Source organism: Leopardus geoffroyi, chromosome D1 (assembly GCF_018350155.1).
Source record: "Leopardus geoffroyi isolate Oge1 chromosome D1, O.geoffroyi_Oge1_pat1.0, whole genome shotgun sequence".
Lineage (NCBI taxonomy): Eukaryota > Metazoa > Chordata > Mammalia > Carnivora > Felidae > Leopardus > Leopardus geoffroyi.
In genome coordinates this window covers 84,195,639-84,208,933 of record NC_059329.1, presented here as the reverse complement: position 1 = coordinate 84,208,933, position 13,295 = coordinate 84,195,639, and the positions used below count along the sequence as shown (strand labels likewise).

The window sequence follows — 13,295 nt, the reverse complement described above, 5'->3', positions numbered from 1 at the left end:
TATATATATATATATATATATATATATATATATATATATATATATATATATATATACATACACACCAATGTCTGGTGTAATGGGAAGGGTGAGATCATTGCCCAGCCCCCTTAATAACTGCCTTTCTTCAGATTCTATTTATATATGACAGCAAGAAAGAGAACCTACTCTCAGATTAAGGCCTATTAAAAGCAAGCTGGATCTAAGAACTGATTGCTCTTCAGCCTGCCACATCATGGCGACCCATGAGTCATGACAGAGTTGGAAGGTGTATCACCTGAGGGAGAATATGATGTCCAGTCCCCTCAAATGATATTTTACCATTCACTTCTTTTGTGTGCTGGTTTCTAGGAGCCACCCTATTATAATTACATAGTACAAACTGGGAAAGGTTGACTCATGGCTTTCTATCTGAAGCCTCAGTATGCCAACATGTTTAGAGGAGTATGTGTCTGGGTGCCTGTCTGCTTTTGAGGGACCCCAGAATTATCATAATACTAATACACAGAGACTATCTCAACAGAGTCTATCAAGGCTGAGTCTCTGATCCTAAACTAGAATAAGATTAAGAACTTTACCACTTTATTTTTATTTTTTTAAAGTTTGTTTTTTATGAATCTCTACACCCAATGTGGAGCTCGAACTTACAACCCTGAGATCAAGAGTCACATGTTCTTCTGACTGAGTCAGCCAGGCACCCCAGAACTTTACCACTTTTAACATTAAAGCCATAAATGTCTCCTGACACTATGGCCCCATGGAGTACATTTCAAAATAAAGACAGTGTCATACTGTAAAATATGCATAAAGCAGTGAGCAGAATTTTATTTTTCTTTATTGCAGTGTAGTTGACACAGTGTTCCATTAGTTTCAGGTATACAGTGTAGTGATTCAATAGGTCTATATGTTATGCTATGTTCACCACAAGTGTGGCTACCATCTGTCACCATACAGTGCTATTACCATACCACTGACTATATTCCTTTTGCTGAAACTTTTATTCCCATGACTTACTCATTCCATACCTGGAAGCCTGTATCTCTCACTCCTCTTCACCTGTTTTGCCCATCTGGCAACCATCAGTTTGTTCTCTGTATTTATGGGTCTGTTTTGGCTCTTTGTTCATTTATTCATTTTTTGGATTCCACATATAAGTGAAATCATCTGGTATTTGTCTTTCTCTAACTTATTTTGCTGAGCTTAATACCCTCTAGATCTGTTCATGTTTTGACATACCCATGATCTCATCTTTTTATGGTTAAGTAATATTCCAGTGTGTGTGTGTGTGTGTGTGTGTGTGTGTGTGTGTGTGTATGAGCATAAATATGCCATTCCCTCTTTATTCATCTGTATATGGACACTTGGATTGCTTCTATATCATGGCCATTGTAAATAATGCAGCAATAAACATAGGGGTGCATATGTCTTTTTGAATTAGTGTTTTGTTTTCTTTGGGTAATATCCAGTAGTGGAATTACTGGATCTTATGGTATTTTAAATTTTTAATTTTTGGGGGACTCTCCATACTGTTGTCCACAGTGGTCTATACCAATTTACATTCCCATCAACAGTGTACAAGTCTTCCTTTTTTTCCACATCCTTGGCAATAGTTGTTATTTCTTGTCTTTGATTCTAGCTATTATGAGAGGATAAGATGATATCTCATTGTGGTTTGATTTGCATTTTCCTGATGATTAGTGAAGTTGATGCCATCTATGTGTCTTCTTTAGAAAAATACCTATTCAAATCCTTTGGCCATTTTTAATCAGATGATGATGATGATGATGATTTTGGTGTTGGGTTTTAGAAGTTGTTTATATATTTTGGAAATTAACTCTTACTGGATTTGTCATTTACCTTTATGTTCTTCCATTCATAGGTTGCCTTTTTGTTTGGTTGATTGTTTCCTTTACTATGAAAAAGTTTTTTATTTTAATATAGTCCCAATAGTTTATTTTTGCTTTTGTTTCCCTTGTCTGAGGAGACATATCTAGAGAAATTTTGCTGAGGCCAATGTCGAAAAAATTACTATTTATGTTTTCTTTTAATAGTTTTATGGTCTTGCATTTAGATCTTTAATCCATTTTTAGTTTATTTTTGTGTATGGTGTAAGAAAGTAGTCCAGTTTCATTTTTTTTACATGTACCTGTCCTGTTTTCCCAGCATTGATTATTGAAGAGACTATTTTTCCCAATTGTATACTCTTGCCTCCTTTGTCATAGATTTATTTATCATAAAAGTGTAGCTTTATTTCTGAGTTCTCTGTGCTCTTCCATTAATCTGTATGCTCATTTTTGTGCCAGTTTCATATTGTTTTGATTATTACAGCTTTGTAGTATGTCTTGAAGTGTGGGATTGTGATGCCTCCAGCTTTGTTCTTAAGATTGTTTTGGCTACTAGGAGTCTTTTGTGGTTCCATACACATTTTAGGAATATTTGTTCTAGTTTTATGAAAAATGTTGTCGGTATTTTCATAGGGATTGCACTAAATCTGTAGACTGATTTGAATAGTATGGATATTTTAACAATATTAATTATTCCAATCAATGAGCATGGAATATCTTTCCATTTGTTTGTGTCATCTTCAATTTCTTCCATCAATGTATTATAGTTTTCAGAGTACAGTTTTTTCACCTCCTTGGTTAAGTTTATTCCTAGGTATTTTATTATTTTTTGTGCAATTGTAAATATGATTCTTTTCTTAATTTCTCTTTCTGCTACTTCATTATTAGTGTATAGAAACACAACCAATTTCTGCATAAAATTTTGTTTATCCTTCAACTTAACTGAATTAATTTAATACTAATATTTTTTTGGTGGAACGGTTAGAGTTTACTATGTGTAGTATCATGTCTGTTACAAATAGCTACAGTTTAACCTCTTCCTTACCTATTTGGATATCTTTTACTTTTGTTTTGTCTGGTTGCTGTGGCTAGGATTCTAGTACCATTTTGAATAATCATGGTGAGAGTTGACATTTTAGTCTTGTTCCTGATTGTCGAGGAAAACCTCTTAGTTTTTCACCATTGAGTATAATATTAGCTGTGGACTTTTCATATATGGCCTTTATTATGTTAAGGTATATTCCCTCTAAAGCCACTTTGTTGAGAGTTTTTATCATGAATCGGTGTTGCATTTTGTCAAATGCTTTTTCTGCATCTATTGATATGATTATGAGATTTTTATCCTACATTTTGTTGATGTGGTATATCACATTGAAATGTGACTATTGAACCATCCTTGCATCCCTGGAATAAATCTCACTTGATCTTGAATGATAACCCTTTGAATGTAGTGTTGAATATAGTTTGCTGATATTTGTCAAGGATTTTTGCATCTATGTTCATCAAGGATATTGGCCTGTAGTTTTCTTTTTATGTAGTATCTTTGTCTGGTTTTGGTATCAGGGTGATACTGGCCTTGTAGAATGTATTTGGAAGCTTTCCTTCTTCTATTGTTTGGAATAGTTTGAGGAAAAATAGATATTAATCCTTCTTTAAATGTTTAGCAGAATAAAATGTTTAGTGAATCCATCTGGTCCTGGACTTTTGTTTGTTGGGAGCTTTTCGATTACTGATTTAATTTCATTACTACAATTGGTCTGTTCAGATTTTTTTTGTTTCTTTCTGATTTAGTTTTGGAAGGTTGTATGTTTTTAGGAATTTATTTGTTTCTAGGTTTTCCAATTTATTGGTATATAATTTTCATATGATCCTTTGTATTTCTGTGCTGTCAGCTGTTACTTCATTATTTCATTTCTGATCTTATTTATTCGAGTCTTCTCTTTTTCCTGATGCATCTGGCTAAAAGTTTATCCTATCTTTTCATAGAACCATCTATTGGTTTCATTGATCTTTTCTATTGACTTTTTAGTCTCTATTTCAGTTTTTTTGCTCTGATATCTATGATTTTCCTCCTTCTATTCACCTTGGACTCTGTTTGTTCTTTTTCTAATTCCTCTAGATATGTTTGGATTGTTTTTTGTTTTTGAGATTTTTGTTTGTTTCTTGAGATGGATCTGTATTGCTATAAATTTCACTCTTATAACTGCTTTCATTGTGTCCCAAAGATTTGGGGTTCTTGTATTTCATTTTCATTTGTCTCCATGTATTCTTTAATTTCCTCTTTGATTTCTTCATTAACCCAATGACTGTTGAGTGGCATGTTGTTTACCCTCTACGTGTTTGTAATTTTTCCAGTTTTTTTTTATTGATTTCTTGCTTCATACTATCATGCTTAGAAGGGATGCATAACATGATTTCAATCTTAAATTTATTGCAAATTGTTTTGTAGCCTGACATGTGATCTATCCTGGAGAACATTGGAGTTCTAATTTTTTAATAATTAACTATGTTGAGACTTTTCTTTATCTTTCTCTTTCCTTCTTTCCTTCCTTCCTTCCTTCCTTCCTTCCTTCCTTCCTTCCTTCCTTCCTTTTAGTTATCAAACACTGAATACTTAATTTCTTTCCTTTCTACTTGTGTCCATGGTTGTCATTGGCCTAAACTTATGGTTAGTCTGGCTATTGATAAGATAGTACCATACCAGGCTGGGCCTATACAGTTTCCACACAAAAGATTCTCAACAGGGAGCTTAGAGAAGGAGAGGGTGATGTTCATTTCTCTAAGATGTATAGGATAGTTGGAGTGCTTTTTCAGTCTACTCATGTCTTGCTGAAACCCTGATGCACACAGGTAAAGACGAGTAACTCTCCTCCTCCTACCATCCCTGTTAGAAGAACTGCTACTTTTGAAACACTGCTACCAATGGATTTACATGTGATTTCTCAGCTGTGTGGATTCTGGGAGATGGGAAGGATAGAAAAGTTAAGGTATTAAGGTTTGTTGTTCTAAAGATACTCCTTTCATGCTAGGAGAGTGTAATTGTATTCTTATAGCATGATTCCCTTATGGGACCTCTAGTAAACCCAGAAAATATGGTAAAATGAAGATGATACCTGAATTCCAAAGATAATATATCTAGAATAAAAGAAGATGAGTCTCCAGGATATTTAGAAACAAAGAAATATACCTAGGCTTTAATGATAAAGCCTCTTGGATTTAAATTCTTTCTGACCCAGTGTCAACCTTCTCCTGTAACCTGCTATTTTTGCCAGACTTGCACTTGTCCTCTGAGCTACAGTAATGCTAAAGCTGGCTTTTTGCCCCTTCCATGCCTATCCTGACCTTTGAACTTGCATGTAAATCTTCCATTTAAGGGAAAAATCTGCATCAGGAAAAAACAAAAACAAAAACCACAGTCTAGCATACTATGCTTTGTCTTTCATGCTATGAAACCATCTTCACCTCTAAATCACATACCAGAAAATTACTCTTTCCAAATAAATAAAATGCAGTTTCATCTACAATCACAGACAGTTTTTTACTAGGAAACTTTGATAATCAATAATCCCTAAATCATTGGAAAAGAAGAACCTGCTAATGTTTATCTGGGTCAAAGGACTACTGCAGATTCTTGATAATATGTGTCAAAGGTTGATTTATATAAAGAAACAAGGTTTTCTGCAATTTGTGTTGTAGAATTTAAGGTTAATTCAAAGATCCAAAGATTCACTGGAAATATTGCCATGGCATCATTCTCATCCCTAGATCTAATCCCTAACATCTTTTTGATGTTAACAAGTAACACTGGCAGACATTTGGAATCAGGAACATTGAGGTTATGATTCACTTAGCCTGTACAGGTGTGACCTCCATACCTTCAGTCTACCTCAGACCCACTTTTCCTAGAGCACTATATACATGTTGCTAAGGGTAATTGATAGAATAAAGTTAATACTTTTTAATAGGTTTTTGGGGTGTTGGTGGGGGTTTAGAGCCAACAACCAAGAAAGAATTCTTGAAGACATCTTTGGTACAAAAAGGCAGTTTTATTAAAGCACTGGGACAGGACCCTGGGCAGGAAGAGCTGAACTGGGGTTGTGCAGAGTGGCTGCTTATACTGTGGAGTTGGGGGAGGTAAAGTCAAGAGGAAGTTTCTTAAAGGGATTTCCATACGCTAAAGAGGATTTACAGATTACTAGAGACCTGGGTATTGTCAAGCTAAGGTTGATTTTTCCTCTTGCAAAACATTATCATTAAGATAGTAGGGAGTTCCTGGAGATGAATCTATTGATAAGATTATCCCTTTCTTATAATATTACTAAGATATTTGTAAACTGATGAAGACTATCAGATTAACCATTTGTTTTCTGGGGAGTGGGGGATTGTGCTACCTTGTACTTGGCCCTCAACTTGCCTTATGGTCCCTCATCACTTTTTTGCTTCTCTTTCTCCAGTGTGAGCTCTTGCTCAATGAGGCTGCTGTCAAAATTTCCTAAAATATTTTTCTCAAAACAAAGTTTTGTGTTTGTATGGCTCTGTTGACATGCATGAGGAGTTTCTGCTGGAGACAAAAATGTTTCAAAAAATTGAATAAACCAAAAAGTAGAATATAATTTGGTTCTAAGTTCATTCTGATTTTGTCATTCCAAAATGGTCTTGTAAATATTTGGAAATGGAGACTTGGCCCTATTTTGGATAAGTTCTGGGGATTTTATTTTATTAAAAAATGCATATTTCACATTTATCTGACATTTATATTACTTCATTGACACAACTAGATGTCTCAATTAGAAATTTCTAATAAGCTGTCAGATATTTTTTTTTCTATCTTTCATAAACTTTCAACTTAATAAAGAAGATAATTTTCTTTTATTTATTTATTTATTTATTTATTTATTTATTTATTTATTGAAATTTATTGTCAAATTGGTTTCCATACAACACCCAGTGCTCATCCCAAAAGGTGCCGTCCTCAATACCCATCACCCCCCCCAACCCCCCATCAACCCTCAGTTTGTTCTCAGTTTTTAAGAGTCTCTTATGCTTTGGCTCTCTCCCACTCTAACCTCCTTTTTTTTTTCCTTCCCCTCCCCCATGAGTTTCTGTTAAGTTTCTCAGGATCCACATAAGAGTGAAAACATATGGTATCTGTCTTTCTCTGTATGGCTTATTTCACTTAGCATCACACTCTCCAGTTCCATCCACATTGCTACAAAGGGCCATATTTCATTCTTTCTCATTGCCACGTAGTACTCCATTGTGTATATAAACCACAATTTCTTTATCCATTCATCAGTCGATGGACATTTAGGCTCTCTCCATAATTTGGCTATTGTTGAGAGTGCTGCTATAAACGTTGGAGTACAAGTGCCCCTATGCATCAGTACTCCTGTATCCCTTGGGTAAATTCCCAGCAGTGCTATTGCTGGGTCATAGGGTAGATATATTTTTAATTTTCTGAGGAACCTCCACACTGTTTTCCAGAGTGGCTGCACCAATTTGCATTCCCACCAACAGTGCAAGAGGTTTCCCATTTCTCCACATGCTCTCCAGCATCTATAGTCTCCTGATTTGTTCATTTTGGCCACTCTGACTGGCGTGAGGTGATATCTGAGTGTGGTTTTGATTTGTATTTCCCTGATGAAGAGCGACGTTGAGCATCTTTTCATATGCCTGTTGGCCATCCGGATGTCTTCTTTAGAGAAGTGTCTATTCATGTTTTCTGCCCATTTCTTCACTGGATTATTTGTTTTTTGGCTGTGGAGTTTGGCGAGCTCTTTACAGATTTTGGATACTAGCGCTTTGTCCGATATGTCATTTGCAAATATCTTTTCCCATTATGTTGGTTCCGTTTTGTTGGTTGTTTCCTTTGCTGTACAGAAGCTTTTTATCTTCATAAGGTCCCAGTCATTCGTTTTTGCTTTTAATTCCCTTGCCTTTGGGGATGTGTCAAGTAAGAGATTGCTACGGCTGAGGTCAGAGAGGTCTTTTCCTGCTTTCTCCTCTAGGGTTTTGATGGTTTCCTGTCTCCCATTCAGGTCCTTTATCCATTTTGAGTTTATTTTTGTGAATGGTGTGAGAAAGTGGTCTAGTATCAACCTTCTGCATGTTGCTGTCCAGTTCTCCCAGCACCATTTGTTAAAGAGACTGTCTTTTTTCCATTGGATATTCTTTCCTGCTTTGTCAAAGATTAGTTGGCCATACGTTTGTGGGTCTGGTTCTGGGGTTTCTATTCTATTCCATTGGTCTATGTGTCTGTTTTTGTGCCAATACCATGCTGTCTTGATGATTATAGCTTTGTAGTAGAGGCTAAAGTCTGGGATTGTGATGCCTCCTGCTTTGGTCTTCTTCTTCAAAATTACTTTGGCTATTCGGGGCCTTTTGTGGTTCCATATGAATTTTAGGATGGCTTATTCTAGTTTCTAGAAGAATGCTGGTGCAATGTTGATTGGGATTGCATTGAATGTGTAGATCGCTTTGGGTAGTATTGACATTTTGACAATATTTATTCTTCCAATCCATGAGCATGGAATGTTTTTCCATTTCTTTAAATCTTCTCGATTTCCTTCATAAGCTTTCTATAGTTTTCAGCATAACAGATCTTTTACATCTTTGGTTAGATTTATTCCTAGGTAGTATATGCTTCTTGGTGCAATTGTGAATGGGATCAGTTTCTTTATTTGTCTTTCTGTTGCTTCATTATTAGTGTATAAGAATGCAACTGATTTCTGTACATTGATTTTGTATCCTGCAACTTTGCTGAATTCATGTATCAGTTCTAGCAGACTTTTGGTGAGTCTATCGGATTTTCCATGTATAAGATCATGTCATCTGCAAAAAGTGAAAGCTTAACTTCATCTTTGCCAATTTTGATGCCTTTGATTTCCTTTTGTCTGATTGCTGGTGCTAGAACTTCCATCACTATGTTAAACAACAGCAGTGAGAGTGGACATCCCTGTCGTGTTCCTGATCTCAGGGAAAAAGCTCTCAGTTTTTCCCCGTTGAGGATGATGTTAGCTGTAGGCTTTTCATAAATGGTTTTTATGATGTTTAGGTATGTTCCTTCTATTCCGACTTTCTCGAGGGTTTTTATTAAGAAAGGTTGCTGAATTTTGTCAAAGGCCTTTTCTGCATCGATTGACAGGATCATGTGGTTCTTATCTTTTCTTTTATTAATGTGATGTATCACATTGATTGATTTGCGAATGTAAACCAGCCCTGAATCCCAGGAATGAATCCCACTTGATCATGGTGAATAATTCTTTTTATATTTTGTTGAATTCGATTTGCTAGTATCTTATTGAGAATTTTTGCATCCATATTCATCAGGGATATTGGCCTGTAGTTCTCTTTTTTTACTGAGTCTCTGTCTGGTTTAGGAATCAAAGTAATACTGGCTTCATAGAATGAGTCTGGAAGTTTTCCTTCCCTTTCTATTTTTTGGAATAGCTTGAGAAGAATAGGTATTATCTCTGCTTTAAACGTCTGGTAGAACTCCCCTGGGAAGCCATCTGGTCCTGGACTCATATGTTTGGAAGTGTGTGGGTGTTTAGGAATTTGTTCATTTCTTCGAGGGTTCTGGTTTGTTGGCATATAATTTTTCATAGTATTCCCTGATAATTGCTTGTATGTCTGAGGGATTGGTTGTAATCATTTCATTTTCATTCATGATTTTATCTATTTGGGTCATCTCCCTTTTCTTTTTGACAAGCCTGGCTAGAGGTTTATCAATTTTGTTTATGTTTTCAAAAAACCAACTCTTGGTTTCGTTGATCTGCTCTACAGTTTTTTTAGATTCTATATTGTTCATTTCTGCTCTGATCTTTATTATTTCTCTTCTTCTGCTGGGTTTAGGCTGTCTTTGCTGTTCTGCTTCTATTTCCTTTAGGTGTGCTGTTAGATTTTGTATTTGGGATTTTTCTTGTTTCTTGAGATAGGCCTGGATTGCAATGTATTTTCCTCTCAGGACTGCCTTCGCTGCATCCCAAAACGTTTGGATTGTTGTATTTTCATTTCTGTTTGTTTCCATACATTTTTTAATGTCTTCTCTAACTGCCTGGTTGACCCACTCATTCTTCAGTAGGGTGTTCTTTAACCTCCATGCTTTTGGAGGTTTTCCAGACTTTTTCCTGTGGTTGATTTCAAGCTTCATAGCATTGTGGTCTGAAAGTATGCATGGTATGATTTCAATTCTTGTATACTTATGAAGGGCTGTTTTGTGACCCAGTATGTGATCGATCTTGGAGAATGTTCCATGTGCACTCAAGAAGAAAGTATATTCTGTTGCTTTGGGATGCAGAGTTCTAAATATATCTGCCAAGTCCATCTGATCCAATGTATCATTCAGGGCCCTTGTTTCTTTATTGACCATGTGTCTAGATGATCTATCCATTTCTGTGAGTGGAGTGTTAAAGTCCCCTGCAATTACCACATTCTTATCAATAAGGTTGCTTATGTTTGTGAGTAATTGTTTTATATATTTGGGGGCTCCTGTATTCGATGCATAGACATTTATAATTGTTAGTACTTCTTGATGGATAGACCCTGTGATTATTATATAATGCCCTTCTTCATCTCTTGTTACAGCCTTTAATTTAAAGTCTAGTTTGTCTAAGTATGGCTACTCCAGCTTTCTTTTGACTTCCAGTAGCATGATAAATATTTCTCCATCCCCTCACTTTCAATCTGAAGGTGTCCTCAGGTCTAAAATGAGTCTCTTGTAGACAGCAAATAGATGGGTCTTGTTTTTTTTATCCATTCTGATACCCTATGTCTTTTGGTTGGAATATTTAGTCCATTTACGTTCAGTGTTATTATAGAAAGTTATGGGTTTAGAGTCATTGTGATGTCCGTAGGTTTCATGCTTGTAGCGATGTCTCTGGAACTTTGTCTCACAGGATCCCCCTTAGGATCTCTTGTAGGGCTGGTTTAGTGGTGACAAATAGCTTCAGTTTTTGTTTGTTTGGGAATACCTTTATCTCCCTTCTATTCTAAATGACAGACTTGCTGGATAAAGGTTTCTCGGCTGCATATTTTTTCTGTTCATCACATTGAAGATCTCCTTCCATTCCTTTCTGGCCTGCTAAGTTTCAGTAGAGATATCGGTCACGAGTCTTATAGGTCTCCCTTTATATGTTAGAGCACGTTTATCCCTAGCTGCTTTCAGAATTTTCTCTTTATCCTTGTATTTTGCCAGTTTCACTATGATATGTTCTGCAGAAGATCGATTCAAGTTAGGTCTGAAGGGAGTTCTCTGTGCCTCTTGGATTTCAATGCCTTTTTCCTTCCCCAGGTCAGGGAAGTTCTCGGCTATGATTTCTTCAAGTACCCCTTCAGCACCTTTCCCTCTCTCTTCCTCCTCTGGAATACCAATTATGCGTAGATGATTTCTCTTTAGTGCATCACTTAGTTCTCTAATTTTCCCCTTATACTCCTGGATTTTTTTATCTCTCTTATTCTCAGCTTCCTCTTTTTCCATAATTTTATCTTCTAGTTCACCTATTATCTCCTCTGCCTCTTCAATCTGAGCCATGGTCGTCTCCATTTTATTTTGCAGTTCATTTATAGCATTTTTCAGCTCCTCCTGACTGTTCCTTAGTCCCTTGATCTCTGTAGCAATAGATTCTCTGCTGTCTTCTATATTGTTTTCAAGCCCAGTGATTAATTTTATGACTATTATTCTAAATTCTCTTTCTGTTATATTGTTTAAATCTTTGTGATCAGTTCTTTAGCTGTTGTTATTTCCTGGAAGTGTTTTTGAGGGGAATTCTTCTGTTTGGTCATTTTGGATAGTCCCTGGAGTGTTGTGGAACTGAGGGGCACTTCCCCTGTGCTGTCTTGAAAAACTTGCGTTGGTGGGCGGGTCGCAGTCAGACCTGATGTCTGCCCCCAGCCCACCACTGGGGCCACAGTCAGACTGGTGTGTACCTTCTCTTCCCCTCTCCTGGGGCGGGATTCACTGTGGGGTGGTGTGGCCCGTCTGGGCTACTTGCACATTGCCAGGCTTGTGGTGCTGGGGATCTGGCGTATTAGCTGGGGTGGATTGGCAAGGTGCACAGGGGCAGGAGTGGCAGGCTTGGCTTGCTTTTCCTTCGGAGATCCCCTTCAGGAGGGGCCCTGTGGCAGCAGGAGGGAGTCAGACCTGCAGGAGGGATGGATCTGCATAAGCACAGCATTGGGTGTTTGTGTGGTGCAAGCAAGTTCCCTGGTAGGAACTGGTTCCCTTTGGGATTTTGGCTGGAGGATGGGCGAGGGAGATGGCCCTGGCGAGCACCTTTGTCTCCCACCAAGCTGAGCTCTGTTGTCTGGGGCTCAACAACTCTCCCTCCCGTTGTCCTCCAGCCCTCCCGCTCTCTGAGCAGAGCTGTTAACTTATAACTTTCCAGATATTAAGTCCCGCTTGCTGTCAGAACACACTCCCTCCGACCCCTCTGCTTTTGCAAGGCAGACTGGGGGTCTCTGCTTGGCCGGCGGGCTGCCCCTCTGCCCCGGCTCCCTCCTGCCAGTCCGTGTAGCACGCACCACCTCTCTGCCCTTCCTACCCTCTTCTGTGGGCCTCTCATCTGTGCGTGGCTCCAGAGAATCCATTCTGCTAGTCTTCTGGCAGTTTTCTGGGTTATTTAATCAGATATAGGTGGAATCTAAGTGATCAGTAGGACGCAGTAGCCCAGTGTCCTCCTATGCCCCCATCTTCCCCTTGGAATCTCCAAGAAGATAATTTTCTATACCAAATGTTTACACATTTAGATATCATTTTGGGGAAATGTTGCAATTGTAAATTTTCATGGATCCATGAATGATGGATGTTATTAACACACAAAACTTTTTTTATGATTATTTATTTATTTTGAGGGAGAGAGAGAGTACAAGAGTGAGTTAGCCGGGGGAGGGGCTGAAAAAGAGGAAGAGAGAGAGAGAATCCCAAGCAGGCTTCACATTGTCAGCCCAAAGCCCTATGTGGGGCTTGATCTTACAAAATGTGAAATCTTGATCTGAGCTGGGATCAACAGATACTCAAACAATTGAGCCACCCAAGCACCCCTAACCCATAAGCCTTTTGAAAACTTCAGACCAGTGGCTCACTGATTCCAAACACTCCTTTTTTATTTGTCTATATAACTGTGTTCTTGCAACTAATTTTCGAAAAACATTCTGTATTCTCATTTAGCTTCTTCTATCCTGCAGGCTCAACTCAAATTTTACCTTTCAGATTGCATAATATTTCATCTACCTAAACTCACAATGGCACAATTTTTCTTTGTTGTCTGAGCCATTCTATTTATCTTTAACATTTAAATCAAGAGCTGTGGAATAAAATTGACTTGAAGTTTGAGTCTAAGTACTTTGACTCACTGCTGTGTGAACATGGAGTTTTAAATCCTCTGTTCCCTCTTTTGTAAAATGGTGGTAGTAATACTTATTTGAGAATACATGTGTTTATGTATTGGGGTA

The 13,295-nt window shown here is 37.4% G+C and overlaps 1 long non-coding RNA gene across 1 annotated transcript in view; it reads left to right on the top strand.

Moving 5' to 3' along the window:
* The window catches only part of LOC123601529, a 484,790-nt gene that overhangs the window by 280,623 nt on the left and 190,872 nt on the right, over positions 1-13,295 (top strand). The window lies entirely within an intron of this gene.